The following is a 9,549-nucleotide window of genomic DNA, read 5'->3' as shown; positions in this document are numbered from 1 at the left end:
CCGCCACCCCGCGTGCCGCCGCGGCCCCCGGCCCCATCCATCCCCCGCCGCGCCCGCCTTCCCCCCGCGACTTTTTCTCCCCACCCGAGCGATTTCGCACCCGCACCCCAACAATTTCTCATTCTCCCGTTTAACCCCCAAAGGAGCCCAACCGAAGCCCCACGTCGACAGGGGAGAAGCTTTCGGGGGAGCGACGCCGCGGCATCCCCGACCTGAAAGGGGGAAATGTGCCGTAGAGGCAGGACAATGCGGCTGAAAGGGCTCGGCGGGCCGCAGCCCCCTGCCAGAGCCGAGCCTCAGGGGAGGGTGAGGGTCTCAGCTTACCCGGCCTCTCATAAAAGTCTCCTCCATTCTAGCAAATAACCTTTATGTCCAGGGACCAGCAAAGTTTGCTTTCTCCCTCCAGGGTTAGTCACAGCGGGGGCGAAAGAGAAAGCAAGCGCTTGTAGGAGGTTCCCTCGGCATAATAACCTCAGAGGAGTTTAGGTCTAAAGACTAAAAGGCTCTATTTACTTTCACTGACAAGGAACAATCTAAGCAGATGTCCTTTGATGGGATTAGTTATTAATCCTTGAATCATGGGTAAATGGGAAAATGATCCATTATTTTCTGCAAAATCCTTCACTGCTTTAGGTTTCGAGGATGGGGTGGAGGATTGTTAACAGAAAGGTCTCGACCTGTCTGTTTTTTGCCGGTTTTCAGATGTATTTTTACAGTTTGTGCCGTGGAGCGTGACTCTGAAATAAAATAAAATAAAAAAAAAAAAGAACAAGAAAAAGGTTTTTCCTTCCACTGACGACTGAGAACAATGCGCCGTGTCAGACGTTTATCAATATATAGGCCCGAGCATTCCTCAGATAATAATACCGATTATGACAATAATAATAATAATTATAATGATGATAATAATGAGGATAATACTAATACTCCCCCCTCCAAAAGCACACCCTGCGCTATTCTCCAAACAGCTTTGGCAACTCTGCCTAAATGTTTAGATCCCTCCGCCGCCTCTGTGTCGCGCCAGCAAAACACAGGAGGAGCCCCGCAACGCGAGGCTCCGCGGGCAGGTGCGGCACCGCGCCGGCACCGCGCCGGTATAAATAACGCGCGTAGGTGGTGCAGGGAGGCGCGGGAAGAGGCGGCGAGCGGCGCCGGGTTGCCTCCGAGGCCCGATCCCCGGGCAGGGTAAATCTGGGGGTGGGGATGGAGCTGCGGCCACGCGGAGCATCTTCCCACGGGCTGGGTGGGAGACGTACCGGCACCCAGCACCCGCCGTCCCGCACGGAGGGGCCGGACCCCGCGCCGGCGCGGCTCGCACCCATGGGTCATCCCAGCGCTTTGCCCCGCCACGGGCGAGCAGAAGCGGGAGCCGCACGAAGCAAAAGCCGAAATTACCGGCGATTTGCCCGTCTCCTCGGCGCTGTGGCCGCAGCTCAACTTATCGGAGTGCATATTAACAGCCCCGAGACAGCCGCTCGCCCCCGAACCCTGCCTCCGAATCGCCCCTGTAGGGAAAGCAGAAATAGATTCCCAATGAATAATTTACTCTGCTTTCTTTTGATTTGCGTTCTGATTGTACACAGCGGCGCAGGCTCTGAGGGGGGAAAAAAACATGTTCTGATTAAAGATTTATAGCGGGCATAGGATTTTGTTGCTGTTGTTTAAATCTACTTCAAAGTTTGAGTAGCGGGGTCTGGAAAATAAACGGGCAGGAGCTTGCGGACGGCCTTCGGGGTGCGTGCGTGCACGGCCGAGCTCGACGGCCCGGCGTTTCGGGGCGGCAAACTTTGCATGGCCTTGCTGGAAAGGCGCTGTCCTCGGCGTCCCTCTAACGCCAAACGCAGCCAAACTGGGGCGGTAAATGACCTCTGTGATCGCACGTTACTGGTCCCCAATTCCCTCTCCTGAGCTACGCCCACACCTCAAAAATCAAGGAATAACCGCTAAACTTGTGCTTTATTCCTTTACCATTCCTTTACCATTCCTTTACCACTCCTTTACCATTCCTTTACCATTCCTTTACCATTCCTTTACTACTCCTTTACCATTCCTTTACTACTCCTTTACCATTCCTTTATCATTCCTTTACTACTCCTTTACCATTCCTTTACTACTCCTTTACCATTCCTTTACTACTCCTTTACTATTCTTTGACCATTCTTTGACCATCTTTGACCATTCTTTGACCATCTTTGACCATTCTTTGGCCACAAAAAGAATAGTTTCTGGCTGCCGGGAGTGATTATCTCATGTGGGGAAACTGAGGCCTGGAGCTGGACGATGCTTTAACCACGGGTGACCAGGGAGGAACCAAACTTCACCTTCCAGCCTCCTCCTTCACCGAAACTTGGAAATACGGGAGAGGAAAGCTCCGCGTCCTTCCCAGGCTGCCGGCTGAATGGTTCAGGGCCAAGGATTTTCCCTTTCTTCCCTCTCTCTGCCCCGGCTGCCGGCTCCCCGGCGGGCAGAGCCGCTGCCGCGCCCGCCCCTGCAGAAAGCACCCGCGGCCCAGAAGGGAGCCGCGCCGCAGGCGCCGGTCGCGCTCCGTTCCTCAAAGCGCCTTTCCATAAACCCCCAGCTCCCATCGGCTCGGCAAGAGCGAGAGCTTTGCGTGGCGGGGAGCGGCTCCCGCGGCGCACACCCCCTCCTGGGAAAAAACGCAAATCTGATAAAAGAGCGTTTTCTAACGTTTTTTTGTTGGGTATTTTGGGGCCAGCCGCCTGCATTCAGCCCCGACCGCAGGCGTCGGTAGCAAAGCAGCAGCAAGGCCCTCCCGCCCTGCAAGGAGAAGCCTCTCCGTGGCGGATAACTTGGAACCCGCCCTTCGAAGCATCTTCCCGGCGTGGGGAAACGCAGCTCCGGGGGCACCGGGCACCCGTCGGCACCTCCAAATCCGGCTTCGGCACCTCCAAATCCGGCTTCGGCACCTCCAAATCCGGCTTCGGCACCTCCAAATGCGGCTTCGGCAGCCCGAGGGGGCTGAAAGGCAGGCGATGCCGGGGTCCCTGCCTCCGCCGCACGGGTCGCGCGGCTCGCAGGCCGCCCATAGCTCCGGCCGCTCGCGCCGGCCGCCGCGGCCCGCGCGCCCGCTTCTGTGGTTTTCCCGCTTTTCCGGGAATTCACACCAAAGCCAGGAGCTCCCCGGCCACGCGCCGGACGGCGTAACGTGGAACTAGCCACGCTGGGGCCACCGACACCGCGCGCCGGTAGCCCCGGGCTGGCCCACAGCCACGCACCCACTCAAAGCCCTCATCGCCCGCTGCCCCACAGCCCGCGCGGCCGCCCTTGAGTGACAGCTGTCAATCAACGCCGCGGCGCCCCGCGCTCTGCCGCCACCTCGCGGCGAGACGCGATCGTGCAGCCCCCCCCCAATTTAATCGGTAAGAATTTAATAAATTATTTGCTTTTTGAGCATTAATGGACGGAGGCGCCGGCTCTGCCCCGCCGCGGGGTCCGAGCCCCCCCGGGGAGGCTGCGGGGGGGGGGGGATCCCCCCGTTAGTTTTGGGGTGGAAAGGTGATTTTTGCTGGGCGGCAGCTCTTGGTTTAGCTGAAATCAGCGGCAATCCGGGCCGGCTGGGGGGGGGGCTGCCCTACAGGGGCCCGATCCTGCCCCGGGCCAGCCCCATCGCCCCTAAAACCAGAGCCCCGCTGCGGGCGGTGGAGGGAGGCGATGGGGCGCGGGCTCTGCCCTGCACCCCCATCTGCTGCTCGCACCAGTTCCCCCCAGTTCCCCCCCAGCCAGGAGCCAGGCACCGCTGCCCTCCCTGCCGGCACCAGCCCCACGGCATCCCCAGGGAATATCGTGACCCCAACGACAGCCGGCAGAGCCGGGGTGTGCGAGGGGGACCCCAGCCCGCAGGCGGCCCGCAGGAGGTCCCGCTTACCCGGCAGCCTCGCTGGAAGCCCGACAGAAATCCCACCTGCAGGTGGAGGGAGGCCCCGTTCTGATTTCAAGCCCATGTGGATCCCATGAGGGATCGGGGGATCGGGAGATGCTCCGACACCCACCGGGAAAAGCTTTGGGTAGGGAACGCGGCGCCTGAGCCGTAAGGAGGCCGCGAGGGTCCGCGGGAGCCGCAGCACGGGGCGTCTCGGGGCGTCCATCCCGGCCGAGCGAGCGAGCGGCCCGGGACCGCGCCGTCCGCAGGGAGGCACCAGCTCTGCGGTGGGAACCGCCGTCTCCAGGAGCACCCCAGGGTGGCCATCGCCCCGCGCCGGGAACCGCCGTCTCCACGAGCACCCCAGGGTGGCCATCGCCCCGCGCCAGGAACCGCCGTCTCCACGAGCACCCCAGGGTGGCCATCGCCCCGCGCCGGGAACCGCCGTCTCCAGGCGCACCCCAGGGTGGCCATCGCCCCGTGCCGGGAACCGCCGTCTCCACGAGCACCCCAGGGTGGCCATCGCCCCGCGCCGGGAACCGCCGTCTCCAGGAGCACCCCAGGGTGGCCATCGCCCCGCGCCGGGAACCGCCGTCTCCAGGCGCACCCCAGGGTGGCCATCGCCCCGTGCCGGGAACCGCCGTCTCCACGAGCACCCCAGGGTGGCCATCGCCCCGCGCCGGGAACCGCCGTCTCCAGGCGCACCCCAGGGTGGCCATCGCCCCGTGCCGGGAACCGCCGTCTCCACGAGCACCCCAGGGTGGCCATCGCCCCGTGCCGGGAACCGCCGTCTCCACGAGCACCCCAGGGTGGCCATTGCCCCGCACCGGGAACCGCCGTCTCCAGGAGCACCCCAGGGTGGCCATTGCCCCGCACCGGGAACCGCCGTCTCCAGGAGCACCCCAGGGTGGCCATTGCCCCGCACCGGGAACCGCCGTCTCCAGGAGCACCCCAGGGTGGCCATCGCCCCGCGCCAGGGCTGCCTGCGGGGAGGGGGCTCGCCGCCAAGCAAGGGGTGTCCACGGGTCCTCGGACCGGTTGGATCCCTCATGGAGATGGGACAGGGATGGGAAACTGGGGACACATGAGTCGGAAAGCGGGGTAACCCCCTGCTCCGGCACCCCTGCGGCTGCCCCAGCCGCGTCCCACCGCCCGGCTGCGTCGGGCGAGCTCGTGCCGACGTTCCCGGCGGGAGCCGGGGCAGCAGCGTCACCCCCAGCCGCCGGGACCAGGCGACACAGGGAGCATCCCCGCCGCGGCCGGACCCCTGGCAGGAGCCCGAACCCCGCACCCGGCACGACCCCCGCTGCGCCCCACAACGCGGGGGCTGAGGAGGGTGGGAAAAAAAGAGCCAGAGGCACCGAAAGTTATCAGAAACGTGTATTTTTTTTCTTTTTAATAGTAAACCTCTTTACAACAAATATAGTGAAAGAGTTTCCAAACAAAACTCATAAGAATTTTTCATGGTAATTATTATTATTATCGTCATTTTTTTATCTCTTTTTTTTTTTTCTTATTGTGGAATATACAATAACGCATCACCATACAGCACAGAAAAAGGAATATTGAAAAAACGAACCGGACGTCTCAACCACGTGCTGCAGTCCCTGGGAAGGAGCCACTGATTGTCAAGGGTGCAGGGACGGGAGGGGACGGGGGCGACGGCGTCCCCAGGGCTCGGTCGGCCAGGCCAGACCCCGAGGTCGCAAAATACTCAAGAAAAAGATGGAATTAGTCAAAGATCCCGGTTAAAACTTTCCATAGCGCTTGGCAGAAACCCTCCCTCCCCGCCCAAGGCTCTCGCCGCGTGGCACCCGAGGAGCGGGATACGGCGGAGAGGCCACCCCGGTCCCCGCGTCCCGTCTGCGGGATGAGCGGGACCGTCCCGCCGCGGTCCCCGGCGGGCGCGGCATCCCTTGACGCGCACACGCACGCACGCACACACACACGCACACGTGTGGAGGAGCATCGGGAAAAAAAAAGAGGTTAAAAATATATATATATATATATTTATAGATACACAGTTTATCTTTTTTTTTTTCTTTTTTCTTTTAAATTGCTTCTCGAAACAATAAATAAAACTACTCGGGGGAAGTGCACGGTCTGTTTTGTTTCTACCTGTGCAGCGTCCTGGGGGAGAGGAGCGCTGCCTGCGGCGAGCCGGGCGGGCTGAGCTGCGGAGGAGATCCAACTCACCGGCACGGAGCCGCTGAGCAGGGGGTCAGGTATATATATATTTTTTTCCTTTTAGTGCATCATTTAAAGGATCGATTCTATTTTACACAGGTTGTTGCAGGCACCCCAGCGTACGCTAACACCTACCTGCTTTGCCTGAGCTCCGGGGAGCCGGGGGCAGCGGAGGGGATGGGGTACGAACCAGGACCCGGCCCAGCGGCCATCGGGGGGGACCCCTTTGCCAAGGGGGGACAGCGGCACAGCCGCGATGGTGTCCCCCCCTCCCCGGTTCAGCATCATATTTGCCTGCAAACTGCTTGGAAAGAGCCGTGGGGAGGAGGGGAGTCGTGGCCCGCGCTGGGACGGGGCAGGGCTGCTTCGGCCCTCGGCCTGGCAGGGAGACGCCGGGAGCCCGCGGGGACGTCCCGGCATTCGTCCTGCGATGGCGCGTTTGCAGCCGGGGAAAGGATGTCCCGTACGGCTCCGCGGCACGCTCAAGCCCGGAGAGCGAGGAAGCGTGCCGGTCTCTACGCCTTGGTGACGGGAGCGGCACCGGGAGGAAAATCCCCATCTGCAAACCCAGCCGAAGTGAAAAAAAAATCCCTTCTTTTCCCCCACCACGAAGCTGCCCTGCGGTAAAATGCAGGGGGGCAGCAGCCGACCCCGGCCCAGCGACGTCTTGGCCTTCTCTGCCTCTCCCCGTGGCATCAGGCTGGGGATGTCAGAAAATCCCCAGGTCCTGGAAAACCATCCCAGCCTGCTCCGAAGATGCAGCTCCCAGAGCCACACCACCCTCTTCTGGCTTAAAGAAAGCATATTTCAAAAAAAAAAAGGCATCGCTCTGAGAGAACGGAGCTCGAGAGGAAAAATAAACTGGAAAATAAAGGGGTTTTCCACCCGTTGGGGAGGAGAGGGGAGCTGGGACGATCCCGTCCGCTCCTCCGAGGCCCCCTGTTCCCGCCGGGAGCGTAGCAGAGAGCCGGAGCATCCCGGCGCACCGGGGACCTCCCTATATCCACGACCCGCTCAAAGATATTTCTGGGTGCCGGTGACCTCTCCGGACCCACGGGTGAGACGGCACCGCTTTGGGGACCCTCTGCGGAAAAACATCCCCGGTGCTCCCGGCCGGGAGCCTGGCGGGGTCCGGGTCTGGGACGCGGAAAATCGGGGAGCGGGGAGGGATGGGGAGAGGGGGGCACGGGAAGAGCCAAGAGGGTTAAACAAGAAATAGCTGTACAATTCGGCCATGTCCAAAGTCAGTATTATTACAATATACTCTGACAAAAATATAATCTCATTTCATATCAATACAACCGAAAAAAACAAACCAAAAAACAGTTTTCTGTACTGTTACCATTGCTAACATATCGAAACGCGCTATTTACAGTTACAGTAGCCAGGTAAAATACTACGAGTGAAAGATCAGAGAGAGAGGAGGAGCGGGGAGAAGGACAGACGGGGGGACAAAATCTCTGGAGAAAAGGAAAAGCTAAAGGGGGAAAGGCCCTCGTCCATCCCGAGCATGGCTTCTGGCTTCGGACAGGGAAGGGTGATGGAGGTAGCGAAAACATAATACTCTGTTTATGGGTCTGGCTGGGGATTTTTGTTGGAAAAAAGAAGAAAAGAAAAGAAAAAAAGGAAAAAAAAAGGGAAGCGAGAGGGGTAGAAGGGAAAATGAAGGGAAAATGGGAAAGGCAAACAGGAGCGAGCCTTCAGCTGAAGGCCACGGTCACGGACTCGCCCGCGGCCCCGGGAGAGGCGGACAGGGATGAATTTTTGCCACTTTGGGTGTTCAAAAATCCCCGAAACATCCCAAATGGTGCCCTCAGCCGGAGGGATGGGAGGGGAAGGCAGGAGGGGGCACCGGGGATGGCACGGGCAAGGCATGGCCGGGAAGACGCCGCAAACCCCTTCCCCGTCGCAACGGGCCGCTCGCCCTGCTCGCTCCTGCCGGGAAGGCGGCGGCGCGGCGGGGATGGCCGGCAGCACCCCGGGCCCCGCGGCCCCTCTCCGAGTCCCGCGCAGGCGGCGGCAGTTTGCAGCGTTTTCCCCAGAGCTGGTGACAAACTTTGCAATTCCCATCAAAAAGGTTGGGGGGGGTTTCCCAGCCGAGCAACGCAAGGGGGGCAAAAAGTGCAGCGGGTGGAATTTTTCAAGGAAAATGTGGGGGTTTTTTTGTAAATTTGCTTTTTCCCTGGTTTGCTGAGATGTTTTTTGGGGGGGAGAGGAAAGTGAAGAAGGCGGGGAAGAAAAGGAACCGTTTTTCTTTCTCCTCGCTTTCCCCGCCGGGACCGCGCGCGGCCCTTTGCGACCAGCTCTGGTTTGAACGCCTCCACCTGCCCTCCGGCCCCATACCCGCGACGGCGACAAACCCCGTCCCCGAGGGTCTCCCCGCCACGACCGCGGGGCTCGGGGGTGCCCCTTGCACAGCCCCCCCCCCCCCCAGCACCACCCCCTCAGCACCAGCAGCCCTCATCCAAGCCTCTGATGCAGCCGGGCTCTTTGCCATCCCCCAAAAGCGCCCCGTTAGCACGGGGTCACCCCGTCCCCTCGCACCCGGCCCATCACCTCCGCAGCCCCGCCGGAGCGGGCGAGACCGTCCCCATCCAGCCATCACCATCCTCCACGCCCGCCTGATGCACCCCAGCAGCCCACCCCGATATTTTAGGTTCGAGGCATCATTTAGGGTCCTGCTCCATCCCCAAATCTCCTCCCGGGGCGGGCAGGCGACTTCCCACCCCATCCTGCTGCTACGGCTGCCGGCAGCAGCATCACCCGCGCCAGACACCGCGACCTCCTTCCATCCTCCTCCTCTCTGCACCAGCCAGGGGCAAAAACCCCGGTTATCCCGGCGCACGCCGGCGGCAGAGACCTCGCCCGCTCCCCGTGTCCCCCGGCACACGGACGTACCCTTTATTCTACATTTGCCCCCCAAAACGCTGCTCTCCCCGGCATCGTCCCACCGAGGGACACCGCGCACCCGGCCAACCCCGTCCCCACCGCCGCCGGCACAAACACCCCAAAACCTAACCGGCCTCGGCTCTGCCAAACCCTGGGAAAGACCAGCCTTCCCGGGACGGGGGGTGACAGCCGCCCCGCGCCGCCGGCATCACGGCCGCATCCACCAGCCCCGCGCCCCCCAAAAGCAGCCGCCGCCGGCGCCAGGCTCCCGCATCCCCCGGCGCCCCGCAGGGAGCGGGGGAGCCCCGGCGCGGCCGCAGGGAGAGGAGGGGGCCGATGCCGGCGGAGAGGGGGGGTCCGCAGCGCTCGGCGGCCGGCCCCGGAGTGCGAACCACCCCGGCTTACCTCTGGCTCCGGCCCGCGGCGTCGAGCCCCGGCGTGCGCGCGTTCGAGGGATCCACAGAGATTTCAAGAAGGTAAAGATCAGAAACAGACTTTGGTAAGTAACCACACTTTTAGAAAGTAATATATCATTTTTGAAACATATCAGTGCATACTTCTTATATGAAAATATACACAATTGTATTTCATTC

This window comes from Platalea leucorodia, assembly GCF_965183815.1.
Source record: "Platalea leucorodia genome assembly, chromosome: 24".
Lineage (NCBI taxonomy): Eukaryota > Metazoa > Chordata > Aves > Pelecaniformes > Threskiornithidae > Platalea > Platalea leucorodia.
Note: the sequence above shows the minus strand (reverse complement) of the source record.